The sequence below is a fragment of the Sinocyclocheilus rhinocerous genome, unplaced genomic scaffold (assembly GCF_001515625.1).
Source record: "Sinocyclocheilus rhinocerous isolate Xijiao unplaced genomic scaffold, SAMN03320098_v1.1 scaffold2038, whole genome shotgun sequence".
NCBI lineage: Eukaryota > Metazoa > Chordata > Actinopteri > Cypriniformes > Cyprinidae > Sinocyclocheilus > Sinocyclocheilus rhinocerous.
In genome coordinates, this window is record NW_015644344.1 from 179,914 (window position 1) to 201,438 (window position 21,525).

At 35.0% G+C, this 21,525-nt stretch overlaps 1 pseudogene; it reads left to right on the forward strand.

Annotated features, from left to right (window-relative positions):
* The first annotated feature begins 12,154 nt into the window (after window positions 1-12,154).
* Window positions 12,155-21,525, forward strand: part of LOC107758151 (sodium bicarbonate transporter-like protein 11) — a 13,225-nt pseudogene continuing 3,854 nt past the window's right edge.

Consider the following 21,525-nt stretch of genomic DNA (forward strand, 5'->3'; position numbering starts at 1 on the left):
AGCTTTAAAGCAGAAGATAGAAACCAATGATATTCTGATTTTTTTTTAATAGCTTTTCACTTAAATTCATGCTAATAATAATTCAAACTAAACAGTGTCAATGACTGCTCCCCTTTTTTTAATTTGCATATATGGACATGATTTGTCATTACGTTCGAAACCATAATGATAAAATCAGAAGAATCAGACAATTTTAACTACAATATCATGTTGCTGCTATATTAACAGTTGTATGTTTAGATATAAAATGATTATTATTGCACAGATTAAATGCTGTGAAAAAAAAAATATGTTAAAAACAGCACAAAGTACTGTGTTAATTTTCTGAATTTTTGCATTTCATTGCATTGTGTTTTAGGGTTAATGGAATTTCCCCTTGCACTGCTGTGCTTTATATTTCTATGCTTCTGTTAAAAGGTTAACAAATGCAGCAGGGTAAACAAGTATTTAAGGTTGTCTTTTAACCTGTAGGACAGTTCATTTCTCCTTGCTTGGATTCAGATCCTCTTCACATTGAGGTGAAATGGCAGAAGTCACCGTGAGCAGTTTGACTGCAGGTAGGACACACATACACCCTAGTTTTTTTAAAGGTGGCTGCTGATAGCTGTGTTCTTAAATGTTGTGGACGAGCTACTTACGTAAGTATACTTACTTTTATGTGTTGATGTTGTCATGGTACAGGCATGTGAGATTACTTTATTCCCCTCAATTTCCCCTCCAGTTGGGCACAACGTGTAGTCTGTTCAGTTTATTGCAATATACAGTAACATTGAGCAAACTGTGCTTATTCCAAAGCACAACAAAAAGTAAAAATGAATGGACATTTATTATAATAACATTCATGATATGTAAATATATTCTGTTTTTTGTTTGTAAGCTTTATTTATTTGGTGCAATGGTAATGTTTGACTGCAGTGTATGTGCATTAACTGTGCTTATCGAGACTCAGTCAACTATTCATGGAAATGACTAATTCTATTCTCATCTTTGCTTGAGAATTGAATTTTGTACATTTTCATTTTTCTCTACATAGCGAGTCGTAGTTTGCAGTATCTGTTTGCACTATAAACTCGAATAAGTTGAATTAATTTTTTAACATTTGTGTAAAATCGTTAGCTCAAATGAACTGTGCCTCGCAAAACTTGTCATCAAATGTACCTAATGAGGCTATAGAGAGAACTTAAACATTAAGCTAACAGTAAGTTAATTAGGTCAAAGTAGACTTAACATTTGTGATTGAAATACTGTAGTTTCTACTTGTATATAGAAATCTAGAGTTATGTAAGTTATGGTCAAGAATACACATGCTCATAAAACAGTGCTTCATATATGCACCTTTTTCTGGACAGAAATAGAAGTTCACTAAAGGCAAAACTAGTAACTCAAAACAACATCAGTAATGTTAAAAAGAGCTCATATCTAATGAGGATACTTAATGACAAATACAGTATTTAAATGTTCCCATGCTTTGACCAAATCTACATTATTAAATTAGTCAAACGCAAGGCCTTACCGTATATTCCCCACAGGTTTGGTTGTGTACTTTATCATTTTGAGCTATTACTTACAGTATGATCTAATTTTTTCAAGGAACTTTTCTAAGCCAAAGAAGTTCAAGGAATGTGGATGTTCTGAAACATGATATTTCAGGAAATGTTTACTGGGGACAACTTGTTTTCTTTAATGAAAACACAAGTGTTTAAAAATAGCTGTGTTTATAAGGGAAGTCAGACCATTTTTCAACAGGTAGGTTCAACATTTTTCAAATCATAGCAAGTAAGTGATTTTTATTTCTATAGCTCCTTTCTATAGCAAACACCACGAAGTTCCTTACATCCAAATAAAAAAAGTCAAATCAAAATAAAAGTGACAGCCATTAAAAGGACTACTCAAAAAACAGAGTAATACAGAAGAATTAAGACAAAGCAAGTTTAAACAAGTGGGTTTTTCATAGACATCAACGCTGCACACATGATCCTTGTTGACTTACGCTTTCTCCAACTGTAGAGCCGTGAAGTTTGGTATCCTTCCATTTAACAGAATCTTTGGGTGCTTCCCATTTGAAGGCTGCATGTAAGGCTGCTTGGAAGCAGCATTCGTTTTGCATTCTTCATTCATTTTATTTTGAAGGATGCATCATTCACGTTGTCCAATCACCCGTAATCCTTTGCACACATTGCAATTTCACAAAAAAGAAAAATGAATCAGTATTGAGCTCATCCAATTTTATTATGTGATGCAAGACAAAAAAACAAAAAAAAAATGGATGCTGGAGATGAATGCATTGTTTTGTTTTAAATTAATCACATAATGCTAAACTGTCCATTATGTAAAACACTGGAAGCCCACTGCCAGCATTCACTGTATTGAATTAAAACAAATTCAGTTACACAATGTAACAAAAAAATTGTATGGGTCTTCTGTAATTCTGTGGTGCTAATTATTATTGTACTATTCATTCTCATGTAGCATCAATATATTATATTTTAATATATTTTGCTTTTGAAAGGATGGGAAATTTCTAGATGTTTCTGTAACATACTGTAATATTCCAGTGCTTTCTGGAACATTCCAGAACATTGTGGGAATAGTAATAAAATACAAAAATCATCCAGTGCACACTTCTGAAGTTTTGGACGTCTCACTTTTTATAGCTGTTTATGTTAAACTGTTGTTATTAGCTCAGTATTATGCATGTAGCATGTCATGTTTATGCATTAGTAATAACAGGTTAGCTTGTATAAGCTGTCAACATTTTTTTTGGAGTTTTCCTGAGCACTGTTAATGATACACAACAAGTATTTTAATTTTCTTATCCAGCACATCAGACTTCATAAATAAACATTAAAAATAAAATCGAAACAAAACTTTTATAAAAATGTGTTTCTCAGTGTTATATACAGTATTGATGTGCCGTGGCTGCAGGACTAGTATAGGAAGGATGCAGCCTTCAAAATAGGAAGCACTCTTTGTTCAGGATTACTGGAAGCGTCCAGGCAGTTTTGTTGGAGCAGGTTGCTGGAAGTAAACACTCAAAGGAAGGTGGCCCTTCAGGAGCCGGACTAGACAATAAAGAGTAACCATAGATTCTGTGTAATAATTGAATAGATGACCTTGAATGGTATAATTGTCCTTCATGTCTAATGCAGCCGGGGGTGTCTCTGTGTAGCCAATTCATTTATATAGTTTATATAGTACTGGCCATCAGGCCAGCAGGGTCTGAGATCAGTATTTCAGTACAGAGACATGCCTAAATCAGTGGTTTTCAATCCTGGTGAGTCGCAGCAATGCACATTTGTATGTTAATCTCTGCTAATGAGCTGATGATCTGATCTGTGTTGGGAAGAGATACAAAATGTGCAGTGCTGTGGGTCCAGAGGACTGAAAACCGCTGCTGTAAATCGTAATCAGTCTTGCTTAATAACTCACTTCGAGGTCCTTTGGCTCTACAACAGTAGAGGGCACTGTTGACATTCACTAAAACAGACCAAAAAAAAGCTAATCTACAGTCAGAAACACTATAATCACATAGAGGTGATTCTTTAACTTCTGGCTGATGTTTTAGAAGATTTCAGCATTTTCATTTTGGTACACGGAAAGTGTCATGGAAACTTTTAACAAGCCTTAATCATTTATTTTTGAACCGTTCACAAACACAGACTTTGGAAATATTTTAAAATCCTTTTAAAAAAATATGAATTAATGTTAAAATATGAGATGAAATATGGCACATCTGATGTGTGAATCATAATGTTAAAAGCTATTTACACTAGGCTAAGTGCAAATAATGATAGATTCTATTTACACTAAATGCAAATACTAGCAGATAGCCTACTACGATATTTGCATCTCAATTTACTGTAGTACATTATAAAAACGGCATGCAATAATAAAAATAAAAAAAAACTGTATTTGAGATTTTAGAAATCCAACAATTCATTTTGAATTTAATAATGCAAATAACCCAAATACATGGGCCAGTGTTGTACTGCACTTTTTAGAAACTCTTCTTTTTCATTTTACCTGCCATTTACGCTGGTTTGCTATTAATGCAGTTCATATTACCAGTCAGATTGCTTATTTCTCAAGTCCAGTGCTGATCAGAAGATCTTATGAGCAGATCTAGCGATTTATTTTGCAATGTCTCGTTATTCGGCATGAGCTTGTGAGACAGGGCCTGAAAGTGTATGTCATCCCAAATGCGGAAGAGTTGACAGTGAATGGGTGCCGTCAGAATGAGAGTCCAAACAGCTGATAAAAACATCACAATAATCCACAAATAATCCACTGCACTCCAGTCCATCAGTTTACACCTTGATAGGCCAAAAGGTTTGTAAGAAACAAATCCATCATTAAGATGTTTTTACTTCAAACCACGGCAAATGGCTAAAATACGAGTCCATAATCCATAATATTGCTTTTCCCAGTAGCTGTTAATGCCTTAATGATGGATTTGTTTCTAACAAACACAGCTTTTTGCTTCACAAGTCATTAACTGATGGACTGCAGTGGTGTGGATTATTTGTGGATTACTGTGATGTTTTTATCAGCTGTTTGGACTCTCATTCTGACGGCACCCATTCACTGCAGAGGATCCATTGGTGAGCAAGTGATGCAATGCTACATTTCTCCAAATCTGGTGAAGAAACAAACTCATCTATATGGCCTGAGCGTGAGTAAATTTTCATGTGGTGAAATGTCACTATGGTGAAAATAACTTACACTGTTGGAGATTGTAAGTAAACAAATGGAATATTCTAGTGAGAGTAACAAGTTTATTTTCTAAAGAAACAATCCAGTTAATAATGCATGTATGTATACACTTGCTGTATGACTTGAAATAATGTGCCAATTGTTTGAGATGATTATGAATTCTGTCACAATGCTTGCCGTGTGTCGCCCACCAGCGGCAGCCAGAGGCGTAACTCACTGTGATGCTTCAGGAGGAGCTAACGCTGCACAAATAACTTACACTGTTGGAGATTGTAAGTAAACAAATGGAATATTCTAGTGAGAGTAACAAGTTTATTTTCTAAAGAAACAATCCAGTTAATAATGCATGTATGTATACAATTGTTTGAGATGATTATGAATTCTGTCACAATGCTTGCCGTGTGTCGCCCACCAGCGGCAGCCAGAGGCGTAACTCACTGTGATGCTTCAGGAGGAGCTAACGCTGCACACCCTGTACATTTAATATGCCCACCAACAACTTTTACTATCACGCAGCATGTTTTTCTGGCATTCAATCTGCTTAGGACTCACTAACATTTAACTCACAAACATTTAACAGAGTGCCGGAGGTCTTTTGTGAAAGCACCTCTTTGATGTAAGTTTAGACGAGAAAATAAAGGTTTACAAGGAATCTAACCTCTACAAAAATAATTAGCAGGTATGCCATGATGGATTACATTATTCTAAAGGAATCCAATGGAAAGCACCCATGAAAGAATGAAAGAGGGAGGGGTGAACATCAAGGATTGATTTATTTGTGTAAGTTGTGAAAGAATCACAGTTTTATAAAAATAAATAATAATAATAATAATAAGTGTTGAATTAATGTAATTTACATCATTTTAGTTTATGCTCTCAATTTAGTATATTCAGATTCAGTAAACGTTCAGTCCTCTACTCAAAATATTATATGAAAACGTTGATGGCCAGTCAAAACAAAATCCCCCTTTGGCAGTTTATCTTCTGATTTTGTCAAATCTTTGCAGTATTTGTTACCCCAAATGTGCAGCTCTCACTCTGCAGTCATTATTGCTCAATGTGAATATTATTAAAGAGGATATTCTTCAGTTATTCAGGAGGTGCTTTGTGTAAGTTTGCCAAATTGAGCAGATTAGAGTTATTACTGATGTGATGCCAGGTTAATTTCTCAATGGACTTGTAGCATGGTCTCGACTGCAAATTTTAATTATCCTTCCACCTTGCCACCACTTATCCTGCATTAATTCAAATTCATATCAGCTCTAAGATTTAAGTCTACTTGGTGGAAATTGTTTAATTCATGAAAGTTAGTTAATAGTCAGATGTTTCAAATATTCTCCAGGCAGACCCTGTGCAGGGTTCAATTTTTAATATCTTATTTTATTTTACTTTTTGTGTGTGTGTGTGTGTGTGTGTGTGTGTGTGTGTGTGTGTGAACTGTTCTGGTTAATTGTGTTGATAAACAAAGCAGATGTAATGTGATCATGTGGACACACACACACACAAACAAACACAAACACACACACACACAAACACAAACACACACAAATATGCTGATTTATAATCAATGTTGAAAACATATTTTGCTGCTTAATAAATAAATAAATAAATGATATAAATATTGAACCTGTGATACCTTTTCAGGACTTTTTGATGAATAAAAAGTTAAAAAGTACAGCATTTATTCAAAATAGAAATCCTTTGTAACAATATACACAACCGTTCAAAAGTATTTTATTTTTATTTTTTTTACAATTTTTTTCTTTCTTTTTCTGAAAGAAATTAGTACTTTTATTCAGCAAGGATGCGTTAAATTGATAAAAACGCAATAGTAAAGACTTATTGTTATAAAAGATTTCTATTTCGAATAAATGCTGTTCTTTTGGACTTTCTACTCATCAACGAATCCTGAAAAAGTATCACAGTTTCCAAAGAAATATTAAGCAGCACAACAGTTTCCAGCACTGGTAATAAATCAGAATATCAGAATGATTTCTGAAGATCATGTGACACTGAAGACTGGAGTAATGATGCTGCTGAAAATACAGCTTTGCATCACATAAATAAATTAGGTTTTAAAGTATATTAAAATAGAAAACTCTTCTTTTAAATTGTAATAATATTTTACAATATTACTGTTTTTTTTCTGTATTTTTGATCAAATAAATGCAGCCTTGATAAGCAGAAGAGATTTCATTTAAAACCAGTTGAGTTGTGTTGGGTTTCAGTTTTGTTTAGTCATTGATAGGCACTGAGACCCAGAGGCAGAGCAAACCACTTACTGTAGACTCAAGTGCTTGCTGAGGTGTAAAGGTAGAGCTGTGAAGCGGACAGACAGCACACTTTGTATTTGAAACCATGATGGGTTGATCGGCTTTACTTCTGAGAAAAGTGATGGAAAGGAAAGAAGTGCTTCATTTTGTGCCGACGGGTAAGAACAGCTGTGTTTTGTCAACTCTGGAAACTTACAGACTTGATTGGATGCTGGGACAGTCATGCTCAGCGGGGATGGAGACCTGTAAGTGTGAGTTTTGCTCACTTATGAATATGAGTCATTTATCAAATCATTTGTTCTGGCTGAGTTTGCTTAGGCTGGAAAATTACCAGGCAATAGAAATGCTCTCTTTTTAATTTGGCCACTTTTGAAAGTTGTGCATTATCAATGTCTCCTAATATGTGATAATCAACACTGCATATGGTACAGTAATGATAAGCATTTTGAAAATAAATAAATTATAACATACAAGTCAGCAGTTATAGACACTAACATAATACTTGGAAATTGTTGAGCAATATTGAAATAGAAAAAAAAAAAGATGATTATCCTGTAAGAAACTTTAAGACGTTTTTTTTAGCCAAAACTCATGTTACTTATAATATTCCGTTCATTGCAGTGCAAAATTAGGTGTAAACTGGTGTAAGAATGATTCGGGCACATACAAATGCATATTTTTTCAGAAGTAAAGCAAATCTTATGATTTGTATATGCTAGATAAACATGATTGCATTGAAATCATTCTAAAAAATCTTCAATTAATAATAATAATAAATAAAAAAAATGAATCAGATTGCCAGAATAAATCTCTCATATCAAGCTCCATTGTCTCCTGATGATTGAATATAAAAAAGTCACCTTATTTTCAGCAGGACTCTTTGTCATGACAGATGCCAGGGATATACAAGTAATTATTTATTATAAATAATAATTATTATTATAATGATTATAAAAGCAAAAAAAAGGTATCTTCACTTAGGAATCATCCACATATAATTCAAAATATTCAGTTTGTCCATCATGTCCGTCCTTAAGGAACTGGACATCACAGAGAGAGCTAAACCAACTATTTTAGGGTCAGTGCCAATTTACTGTAGTTCCTGCAAAATGTACAGACCTTTTCATGGAACTATTATTTCTGTCAACAACACAGGACAGCAACAGGAAGTCAGCGAGCCTGCAAACAGGAAGTCAAGTGAGGCGAGCGTCAGAGGAAAGATCACAACAAGCTGTCCATTGAGAGAGAATGTGTGTGGCTTTGTCAGCAAAATATGTTTACATGCTTTACATGACGGTATGAGAACATATTATCAGGTTTAAAGATGGAGTTAAATTTGATTAGCTTGGCGGCGTTATCAACAACACTGGGACTTTCACTTTATCACTTCACTTGTCTGTGTTTGCTCGTTCCAGACAGACTGACACAGACTGTGCATTATTATTAGTGTGAATTTCTGCAAGTTAACAATTGATACGCCACTACATTTAGGTGGCGACCAGTGACTGTCCTTGTGAGTGAGTCATTTGAATCATTGATTCAACTGATTCATTAAAAAACGCTGATTCAAACAAAAACAGAAAACAGTAAAACACAAAAACAGTAGTAACTAATTACATATAATCTGGATTACGTAATTAGATTCCAAAAATCAAGAACTTGTAATTAGATTATATTACATTTTATAATGCTCATATTCAGATTACAGTTGCTTTTTTATGGATTACATGATTAAATATTATTCACACAGTAAATACACTCTAATTCTTTTTTTTCTTCTTCTTTTAAATGTTCCTTTCTAAATGAACCTGCCACTTATATACAGTTTTGGAAACCCTGCTGTAATGTAATGTTTAATGCATTTCATGATGTTGATAACAAAGAATGGAATTAATTTCCATTCTCTTAAAAAACAAAAATCAATATGGTACACTATAATCCCATCTAAATCTATGTGATGAACAAGTTAGGTTAAAAGTAATCTAAAAGTAATCCAAAAAGTAGTCAGACTAAATAACCTAATATGTGTAATCCAGATTGTTACTATTTGCAATGTTTGTCATGTAATTTGTAATCAGTAATGGACTACAATTTGTAAGTAATCTACCCAGCACTGGCAAATAATTAGCAATATTGTGCTGTTTTATAAAAAGCAATATAACACAATCAGAAACAGCTAGAAGTGCACAGTAACAAGTACAGATATTTTTACGAATACATTTTTTTTGGTGGAAATTTCCACTTTACTTGAGTATGTTGTTGTTAACTTTAACTTTACTACATTTTAAAGAGAAATTTGAGACTTTCACTTCTCACAGACAATTTTGTCACATTTGCGACTACAAATTGTACATGAGTTTCAATATCAGGCTACATGTATCATGGTATTACCATACCATCATTGTACTATGGTACTGGCGCAGTACTTTGTTTGTGAGGGGTGTTAAACAAAATCTCTCTTCAGTATATAGTTGCAGCTTATATTTATATTACTACTTTTTTTGCTTTTGTGCATTTGTGGGACTCCAATGATCTATAGCTATACCACCAGAGACATTATCATTATCGTTAATATGGTCATGAACTCATTTTTGTCATAATCGGTGATCCTAATGTAAAGTTTAGCTGGGTATTACTACCAGTTTCTCAATGCCACCACTCACAAAATGAAGCTTCTTGTAATGCAACTGAAGTTTAGCGGAATTCTCTTTAATGTCATCACACTGATAATATTGTTATATGGATGAATACATTATGGAGAGTTTTGAATTCATTTATGATTAAGGACAAAACTGCTTGTGTTATCAGCCTCACCATTTGGAATAAAGCTGTCAACAATCAGATTGCATTACTTGTATTTCAATTAATGTGAAGATTGTGGCAGATATATGTCATCCTGGTTACAAAGTGGATGAATAACGTTATATAGAGGTGCAAGTCAAGCTAGCAGTAGTAGTTCCACTCGCAAACAGTCTATTTACATATTTGCTTGTTCAGTCTTTGCATATCCAATGCAATTTCACACTTGCGAGAGTGATTAGCTGTGATTAGCCTCGTGCCTGCGGCCTGATACGGTCATAACAGACTCTTTCTCTTGTGATATTGCGGTATTATTTTCTTTGGCTGTTTGCTGCAGATGCTGTCTCTAGAGCTTAAGTCCTGTTGAACACAGAACATCGCTTTAAGGGATCTATTAAGGACTCTCAGAGACCGTTTTGTCACATGTGGCCTGAGGTCTGATGGGGTCCTGAAGTGAGACCAGAAATGACAATCTGACCTCTAATCCCAGGTGTCACATGACCAGATCGGGATTTCCTCAAAGTGTTCTCAGTCACACATCTCAAATGAAAATCCCCAGTTTTGCTAATTATGTATTTATTATTTAGCAAGCATTCCTGTTCAGCAAATGATATTTTGTCACAAAAGATATGACTGAATCAATTTGTGAGGCCAGCGATCTGCCCTGAGGCTCAATGTGAGCACTGTTATAACAAAGCAAGTTGTCTGCTAAATTAAAGATGGTGGGATGATGGTAAAGCCGCGGTCATTTGAGATAGAAACGCCATGTGCTAAGAATATCCTACAGCCGTGATATGATTTTTGTGCAGAAAATGACCTCTTTGTCCCATTCACCCAGAAGAAAATATGTGGCCGTAAGCCTTCCATGCATGACGCTATCAGGGCTGGTGTAAATTGGATGAATTTCAAAGATGGGAAATTTCCATGAAATGCCAGTCTCTTTGAGGGCATGGAATAAGTGTTAGGATAAGAGTCACGATCCTGAATTTATAACAGTGATTTATGACACTATTGCCTCTCTTTAGTGCCATAATAAGCCTCATTGCAACTTTTCATTAATTATTCATCTTACAGTAGCAGTTGCATGGGATTTCCTCCTCACATTTGCATTACTGTATCATCACCTCACATAAGCATACAAGTGCCTTATTGTTTTTTGGTAACACTTTAAAATAGGGAACACACATTCACTATTAATTCAGAGTTTTCCCTCAATAAACTCCTAACATGCTGCTTATAATATTAATAGTTATAAGGTAGAATAAATTTAGGCATGGGATTGGATTAAGGGATCCAAAATATAGTCATGCAGAATAAGGCATTAATATGTGCTTTATAACTAATACTATAAACAGCCAATATGCTAGTAATATGTATGCTAATTAGCAGCTAGGTAATAGTGAGAGTAATTGGTCCCTAAAATAAAGTGTTACCTTTTTTATGAATTCCTTCAAAGGGGATTTAGATTATCATTACTGTAATACAATAAAAAACTACTTTGATACAATGTATTGTCATTTAAATTGGTATAAATTAAAAGCAATACAAGAAATACTGCAACAATAAAATAAGATTATACATAATAAAAATTATCAATTACATTTAAATTACAGTAAGATTTATGCAGAACTTGGGGGTGCTCAAATGTTATGAATAAATGCCACAATGCAAAAAAAATATATATATATATTTATACTGTATATACACCCACCCACACACACACACACACACTTATATTAAATAAAAAAATCTAAATGATTTTAAAAATATAGGTTTAAAGTCACCATGGAATCATCATGGACAATTATTTTTTTATTTTTTATTTTTTTATTAAATATCCCAGTGCTTATTAGAAATGATTCATCCATGTACTTTTTTATTATTATTTTGCAGCCTTGTAATCTTTCAACAACCTGTCACTCATGAGATCTTCGCAATTAGCAATTAGTAATTAGCAATCAAAAATTATCCAATAAACTCCAATGAACAAAATCAAGTACTGCCTTACATTTTTTCTCATTCAAGAAGCCTTTTCACTTGTATATATGCTATAATAGGCAAGAAAAGACCATCATCATTTACATTTCATTTTTCCTTTGACTTTAGGGTTAAATAACCTGGAAATATTCTTGAGAGCTTTTGTGAGATTTGCTCATGATGTAAAACCATCATGTCCAAAAACCATAGTACCATAGTACCAAAACAGCCCAGTACTTTTTACAGTACTCAAAATTTTACAATACTGAAATTAATTTCACCCTCGCACACCTTGAAATATATGTAGAAACTGTTGTTTGATTGATCAACCTGTTTCTTCCACAGACGCTTAATCACCTGGGTAGACTAGAAATGGCCATCTCTTCCAAAGGATGGGTGAGAACTAAAATTATTTCAATAATATTTTGTGTGCCAAGTTCAGTTTAGCGAGTTCTCTGTTAACTGGAAGACAAACCAAACCAGTTTAGGAGGGCTGAGGCTGAGATCCAACATGTGAAATACTGTAAGAGGAAACGACTTGTTCATATAAGTGTGAATTTATTAAATACAACCGTTTCAAATTCACCGTATCGCACTGAGTAAACAGCAGACGGCGAGTAAACAGACTTCACAATGTATCACCCCAACTATAAACCAAGCAGCTGCAACCTCAGTTTATTCCTCAGAATATCATGTAGTTTAGCTCATGTCATGATTATACACTTCCATGCAAATAAATAATTTATTGGGACGACTATGGTTATTGCTCCGTGTGCCTGGGTATGGACAGGTTTTTTTATTAGGCCATGGGTGCATTATGCAGCTTTAACAGATGGTGCATATATTTTTGAGGGTGATGCATCTGCAGTCAAACACCATAAATAGCGTTAAATACATATTTCTATGCTTGAGATGAAATCGAGCATGATTCATAGAACAGGAAGTGAACACCTCTCAGCCTCTATATACAAATGCACTGTGCTATATTTCATCTACCAGCTGTAAAAGGTCACGTCAGACACAGTTAGGCAGGGAAATGAGATTATAATAATCATCTTAAAGCTAAGAAAGACCTACTTAAGGAGCTCTATTGTGACATGTTGATGTCTCAGAGCTGCGAGACGCCGAAACAGAGGACAGCGGAGAAGAGAGCCGGAGGAAACGAGACACGCTCGCCGTCCCGCCGGACAGAAGTCACTACGAGACGAACGTTCAGCCGAGCATCTCAGGTCAGAGCGTGTGATGCATCTGAGCGTTGGGTTGGATCTGTGCGGTGCGGTTCAGATGTGATGTGCATGGGTGGAAGAGTACTTCAAAAATCTCAAAAAATCATTGTGATTGTTGCCCGAGGTATAGACGGATCCCGGTAGTCTCAACCGTCGGCAGCACCAATCAGAAATTCTCTGTTCACTTCGGGCCTTAAAAACAATCAGTATTGTTTTCATGTTTGGACTGATGTGTTTACAGCATTGGGGAAGCAAGGCTATGCCAGGTCTTATTCCTAAGTGACTGCGGTGTCAGGGTTCAGGGACCACAATGCACTTCTGACGTGTCTGTGCTGCAGACTTGGAGACTCTTTGACTATTTATAACCAGGGAGACATAATACAGAGAGTTCAGGGCTCTGAGATAATGAAGGAAAACACATCTTCTGGGAGGCCTGGCTCAGTGGTCTGTCCTTCAAACTCATGCATCCATGTAACAGCACAAGGGTTTTAACAATTTATCGTTTTTTTTTCCTCCTATGAATAGACGCTGATGCTTCAGGATTTGGCCTTCTACATACATCAAGAAGAGTAAGCCTTCGTTACTAAGGCTCTTTTATAATTTACATCTGTTGTTTAATTTATATATTTATGGCTGGGCATCCTCAGTTCTGCATTTCTCTCATTTTCATGCTCTAAAGTTATGAGATGGAATTAATTATAAATGTGCACTGATAATTCAGATTTCTTTTTTTTTTTACTGTTTTTGAAAAGTCTTATGCTTATCAAGGCTGCATTTATTTGATCACAAATACAATAAAAACAGTAATATTGTGGAATAATATTACACTTTAAAATAACTATTTTCTAATTAAATATATTTTACAATTTAATTTATTCCTGTGATTAAAGCTGAATTTTTTAGCATCATTACTCCAGTCTTCAGTGTCACATGATCCTTCAGAAAGCATTCTAATATGCACAATATTAAAGTTTTTACTCTATTTTGATCAAATAAACACAACCTATGTGAGCATAAGAGACTTCTTTTAAAAACATGAAAAATCCAAACTTTTGATTGCTAGTCTACTTGAAATCGAAGCTCCAAAATGATTTTTAAAATACATTTTAAATATTAACATTAAATATAATTTTTTAAATATATTTTTAATAAATATCATAAATAATTCCAAATATTTTTAATTATTATCCAAGTATTTGAAAACAATTATATTAATTTATATAATATTATAATGTTGTAATATTGTTCTCTGTATTTCAGTGAATTGGTTCATTTGGACAAGTTTTGTTTCAAAAAATGGATTCACTGATTCAGAATCACTCAGTGGTCCAGTAAAACAAATATCTAGTAATGTTACAAACATATGTGTGTAACATCACAAGGTTCACTTTGGATAAAAGCTTGTGTAAATGTAATGCAAATGCTTTGTGAATTGGTTTAAATGATTGATTAAAAAGAACCAGATCCAAAGAATCATTGTTAAACAGGCTTCATTGGCAAACGCCTCCTTTAGAGCTCTTCTTTCTCGCTGCAGTATGTGAAGCTGGTGGATTTCCAGGAGGAGGTGAGAGCTCACAGGGATCTGGATGGGTTCTTGGCCCAGGCCAGCATCCTGCTGGACGAGAGGGCGGCCTCCCTGGATGAAGTGCTGCGCAGAATGCTGGAGCATGTGGCCACGGACGGCCAGGGCAGCTGCAATGCGGAGGAGGTCATGAGTGCTCTGATCACAGACGCCGGAGGACAGGAGGCCAGCGGTGAGCAGAGGGCCGCCTGCCCCAAAGGGCACAGGTCATCTAGTCTAACCCTCTGAGGATGAGCTTAATGGAAGACCCACTGTCTTTAAAAAAATAAAAAATAAAAACAGGGAATGAGACCATTCAGGGAGTGACAGCGACAGCCACTGGAGTTCGCTACCAGCAGTCCTGGCTGTGTGTGCTGTATGTAGACCTTAAACATGAATAATTAAGCACTTAAAAATGCATTTTATTTTTTTCCTTTTATTTATGTATTTATGAAGCATAACTGTATGTGGTCCACTAATAATTTTTTTTTTTTTTTTCAGTAAAGCATACTGTAAAAACCCTGTTGCATTTTAGGCCTATAATATACATGCATTTAGTGCAATGTTAAAGTATTTACATACTTTTATGTATCCTTGTGGTGCTAATATTGCAAAAGCATTAAAATGATCATTGTACTTTGCACATCTAATTTAAATTTGCATAATGCAATTAATTAAAGTTTGGAATAATTAAGATATTTCAATGTTTTTGAAAGTCTCTTATGCTCCTCAAGGCTGCATTTATTAGATAAAAATACAGTAAAAACAGTAATATTGTGAAATATTATTACAATTTTAAATAACTATTTTCTGTTTGAATAAATCTTAAAATGAAATGTATTCCTGTGATGGAAAATGTGAATTTTCAGCAGCCATTACTCCAGTCAAGAAAAGTTTCTTATTTTTATCAATGTTGATAACAGTTTTTGCTACTTAATATTTTTATGGAAGTCATGATGCATTACCATTCAAAAGTTTATTGTAAGTGCAATTTAAAAAAATATATAATAATACTTTTATTCAGCAAGCATGCATTAAAAGTGATTTATAATGTTTAAAAAAATCAATTTAAAATAAATGCTGTTCAATTAACTTTTCATCAAAGCATCCTATGCTAAAATATTAAGCACCAAAAACTGTTTTCAATATTGATAATAATCAGAAATGTTTCTTGAGCAGCAAATCAGCAATGATAAATTACATTTTACTATTCACATAGAAAAATTATTTAAAATTGTAATACTATTTCACATTGTTGCTGTTTTTATTGTATATTTGATCAAATAAATGCAGCCTTGGTGAGACTTTGGTTAAAAAAAATTCCAAACTTTCAGCTGCCAGTTTATATTAAGTTCATGTACCCTATTAATGTTAGGAAATAGCAAGTGAGATGTACACAATTTTAACACAAAAATACATGCCTAGAAGCGATCAAGTAGGCACATTTATTGTCTGATGCAAAAAAGCTAAATATCACAATATTAAATATTATCTATCCATCTATTTAATGACTTATCATTAGAAAAGTGTGTCCTTCTGTATTCAGCTGTACTGTGAAGAGTCTTCAGAGACGCTGTGTTTGTATTTCGCATCTGGAGCGGCTGCAGAACTGGGGCGTGAACTGCTGCGAGATCCGCTGTGTTATCCTCATCCTGGCACCGCCTCAAACAGTAAGCCGCTCCTTTCACCTTCCAATCATCACCTGAAGTGACAAAAACACACACGAGGATTATCACTGCTGTCTGCTCATTTGCAATTGTTTCAAACCGTGTCAGTTTTTACACTTAAAGTCTTCAGTTTTTTTTGTGGTCATATGATGCAATTTTAATTTTTCCTTTCTCTTTGGAGTGTTACAAGCTCTTGGTGCATAAAGAAGATCTGTAAAGTTGCAAAGACTAAAGTCAGAACACTTAAAGTACTTTGATACCACAGCAAAAACTACTAGCCTAACTAATAAAGTTGTCAAGTCAGTAATAAAATAAGAGCAAATGCACAAATTACAAGCACGATACAGTATAACAACATTACAAACAAAGCCAGTAACAGTATTCAGGTACAGAAATGTAAAAAGTCTCAAATAAGACTGTAGTGTTCAGTGTATTTAAATTAAATACACATTAATCTTTGTTGTTTGATAAAATTATTGCTTGGGAGAATTTCAACACAAACAAGGTATCTCGTTTCAACCGCGGAAAGATGTCAATATGCAGTTTTTCAAGTTCAAGTCCACCGACGGTAATCTACTCTCCTGTCTGGTTTGCTTGTTGGACAAAAATGGCAGATTCGGCGTTATTATTGGTCAGATCTCCTGTCAATCAAACTCCCAGCGAAGGGTCAACTATAATATAAGCCAGACATTGAAGTGAGTTGCTGTTTTTCAGCTAAATTTCACACACATAAACAAAAATCTGGCTCTGACCCTCTCTTTTCTTTACTCAATGTTGATCTAGACAAGTACATGGAAACTATATAAAGTTATGTTAATCCTAAAGCAGTGAAAACTGCATCTCTATATTCATCGTATGTGTCCTCTTAAGGTGAAAAAAAGGTTACTATAGTTAAACCATGGTAACTACAAATTAACCATGGTTTAACCTTAGTTTAACCATATAAAAAACAAAAAAAAAATTGGTTACTACACTTTTTCTATAATAAAACCACGGTTAATTTACTTAAGGGATTTGTATTTGTGTATTCTTTCGTTCTTTCTTTCTTTCTTCTTTGTTTTGTTTTTATATTGCCTTAATGTTTTGATTTTTTGTACCTTTTAATAAGAAAAATAAATAAATAAATAAGAAAAAAGATTCACAATACATGCTCCGTAGTCCTGATCTGAATCAAATGATTCACGCACAACTGTTTTCAACATTGATAATAATCAGAAATGTTTCTTGAGCAGCAAATCAGCATATTAGTATGATTTCTGAAGATCATGTGGCACTGAAGACTGGAGTAATGATGCACAGGATCACAGGAATAAATTACAACAGTTATTTTAAGTTATAATAAAATTTCACAATCACTGTTTTTATTGTATATTTGATCAAATAAATGCACGCTTGATGAGCTTAAGAGACCTTTTTCATGAATAAATAATGTGTTACTCCACTTGAAGTAGACGACCAAACTGTAACTGTTGAATTATATTTTCCTTGACCTCCTGATTAATGATGATCAGCACTTTTGTTAATGTTAAGCACCTCGTTTCACTGACCGTTGGATGGTTGTTTGAAAAATGACTCAGTTTTCACGTTTCACAGCCTGCACTATTCGTTGAAAGTGTACATTGTATTCTGTCACTAGGATTATTCACACATTCCCTATAATGTAATTATTTCAGAGACTCAAGAACAGATATTCCATTATATCCCTGTTCCTACTGCATAATAAGAGACATAATATTTCAAGCGCATTTGTTTTGATGTAGCATCTGGATCACAAATAAATTACAATTTTCCATCTTGTGATCATTTACAATAACATTTTTTTAAAGGTTTACTTGTTTATGCACTTAAGATTTTACAAGCTCTGTTAGGTTATGTGTTTATGTATTTGAAAGAATAGAAAAAAAAATAAAACATTATCATCAGCATATTTTTTCACCACTAAATCTCCTTTTGTGCCCAGGTAAAAGATTTCCTCCGAGCAGGTCGTGGCATTTATGAAGATCTGTGCCGCAGGCTTCCTTTGTACCTGTCGGACTTCACAGATGGCGAGTCTCTGTTTCCCTCAAGGCTCTGGTTGACTTCACTTTTACTAAAAATAACAGAAATCTCTCTGTTGCTCGGGCTGAGGGGTTTGCTGCTGTGTGGCTTCTCTCTCCAGGGATTCTGGACGCTAACAGATCTTTGCTGAAGTACACCACCACAGCCATCTTCCTCTACATCGCCATCCTGCTGCCGGCCATTGCGTTCGGCTCTCTGAATGATGAGAGCACATGAGGATAGATAGGTCTGAACTCAAATGTACAAGATAAAGTTAGTCATTTATAGTCATTAGCTGGTTATAACTGGTCTAGATGGTTGATCAGTTGGACTGCATTAGTAGACCATCTGATGGACCACTTTAGACCAGCAACACACCAGGCTACACTCCCAGGTCAAAGATTTCCTCCGAGCAGGTCGTGGCATTTATGAAGATCTGTGCCGCAGACTTCCTTTGTACCTGTCGGACTTCACAGATGGCGAGTCTCTGTTTCCCTCAAGGCTCTGGTTGACTTCACTTTTACTAAAAATAACAGAAATCTCTCTGTTGCTCGGGCTGAGGTGTTTGCTGCTGTGTGGCTTCTCCCTCCAGGGATTCTGGACACTAACAGATCTCTGCTGAAGTACACCAACACAGCCATCTTCCTCTACATCGCCATCCTGCTGCCAGCCATTGCGTTCGGCTCTCTGAATGATGAGAGCACATGAGGATAGATAGGTCTGAACTCAAATGTACAAGATAAAGTTAGTCATTTATAGTCATTAGCTGGTTATAACTGGTCTAGATGGTTGATCAGTTGGACTGCATTAGTAGACCATCTGATGGACCACTTTAGACCAGCAACACACCAGGCTACACTAAAAAACAAAGGTTCCAAAAGGGTTTTTTGATGCCATAGAACCATTTTGGGTTCTTTAAAGAACCTTTTAGAGAACAGTTCTCAAATGAACCATTTTTTTTTTCTTAGTACGCTCTTAAAAATAAAAGTTGCAAACATTTTCCCCAAAGAACCTTTCAGAGAACAGTTATTAGAATAACTTAGTGTGAAGAACATTTAAAAAATCTAAAGAACCTTTTTCCACTATAAAGAACCTTTTGTGGAATGGAAAGGTTCCTTGAATGTTAAAAGTTCTTCATGGAACCATAGATGCCAATAAAGAACCATTTTTCTTAGCATGAAGAACATTTGAATAACCTGAATAACCTTTTTCCACTATGAAGATTTTTTGTGCAATGTAGAAGTTCTACACTCTTCAAAATAAAGGTTCCAAAATGTGTGTGTGTGTGTGTGTTTTTTTTTTTTTTTTGATGCCTTAGAACATTTTAGTGAACATTTCTCAACCCTCTGGGCCTCTTCATTTCTGGGTTACACTTGGTGCCTTTGTGAGCGAAGCCTTGAAATGTAATTTAGGAAAATCAGTGTAAATGTAATGTATATTTTTGTTCAATAATATTTTTGATTACTATTTAGAATTTTCAGGGGATTTTATAATACTATGCAATATGGGGGGGGGACTAGGTCCGTTCGCCGCGGGGCCCCCTCAAGCACAGGGCCCGGTGCGACCCCACCAGCTGCACCCCCCTAAGGACGGCCCTGCACCTAGAACACCCTAGTAATTGCATAGCAAAGCTTAAGCCCACTTAAAACACCCAAACAACGTGCTGACAGCCACCCACAACACCCTAGTACTGCGGTGGAGAGTTTTACACAAACAAGCACCTCGTTTCTTGAGAAAATGTAACAATCTGGTTTCTTTCATTGATGTATGAAATCATACAGCTCAGACTCTTCTGCTATGGCCTCTCTCTGTAGCGTAAACATCCATCATACATCTGTGCTGTCCTGTCGTGTCTGTGGTAATCTCTGTTCGTGGCGTGCCTTGATTTTGCTGTTATGTCTTGGTTTGTGCTCTGATGCTTTGATAAAAGGGAAGATCAGTTGTTCACTGTGTGCTATGTGTCCTCTCAGTTCCACAGAAGAAGTGATAGCTTTGTTCATCTCCATTGCCTTTGTGAGCGACACTTTGAAAGGCACCATAAAGAGTAAGTTCAGAGCTCTGACATGTAAAAGGACCGCAGGCGTTGCTGAAACTAATATCCAAGCTAGAGCAGGCTTGTAATATCGCAGAAATAAATCATTAACGATGATTTAACAACAGGGAAGTGAGTGAGAAAGAAATGGGGAGAGAATGAAAATGTCTTGATGTATTTTAAGAATATTGTTGGCGATATTTCCGTTTGGTGTGGTTTAAAGGGAAAGTTCACTCAAAAATGAAAATTCTGTCATTATTTGCTCGCCCTCATGTTGTTCCAAATCAACATACTTACTTCTGTGGATCACAAAAGAAGATATTTTGCACCATTAGTTGCTAGTGCTTGGCCCTCTGATTTAACCTACTTCATTTAAACTACATTGGTTTCAAAGAGAGAAAATAAAAACAAACAAACAGTTAATTATGGTCATATTACTATGGAAGCCCATTTCCACCACTGAATAAGACATAAAAAAAATGTAATAGCGACTTTTTATCTCACAATTCTGACTTTTTTTTCTCGCAATTCTAACTTTTTTTTTCTCAGAATTGTGAGTTCATATCTTGCAATTGTGACTTTTTTCCTAGAATTGTGAGTTTATATGTCGCAATCCTGACTTTGTAATATGCAATCGCGAGTTATAAAGTCAGAATTGTGACATAAACTCACAGTTGAAGGAAAATAGTATTTTTTCCGCATTTGTGAGTTATAAAGTTCAGTTCTGAGGAAAAAAATGCGAGATCTCATAATTCTGAGAAATGAAGTCAGAATTGCAAGATAAAAAGTCAGAATTGTGAGAAAATTTCAGAATCGCAAGTTTATATCTAAAAATTCAGAATTTATATCCCTCAGTTCTGACTTTATAACACAGAATTGAGAGTTTATATCTCACAATTCGGAGAAAAAAGTCAGAATTGCATGTCTATATCTCACAATTGCGAATTTATATCCCGCAAATTCTGACTTTATAACTTGCAATTGCAAGTTTATATCACCCAATTATGAAAAAAAAGTCATAATTGCGTGTTTATATCATGCAGAAAAATTTGCATAAAAATTGTGAGATACACTCTTAAAAATAAAGGTGCTTCACAATGCCATAGAAGAAACTTTTCTGTCTAAAGTGAAAGTGAAAGTGATGTGACATGTGGCCAAGTATGGTGACCCATACTCGGAATTAGTGCTCTGCATTTATCCCATCCAAAGTGCACACACACAGCAGTGAACACACACACAC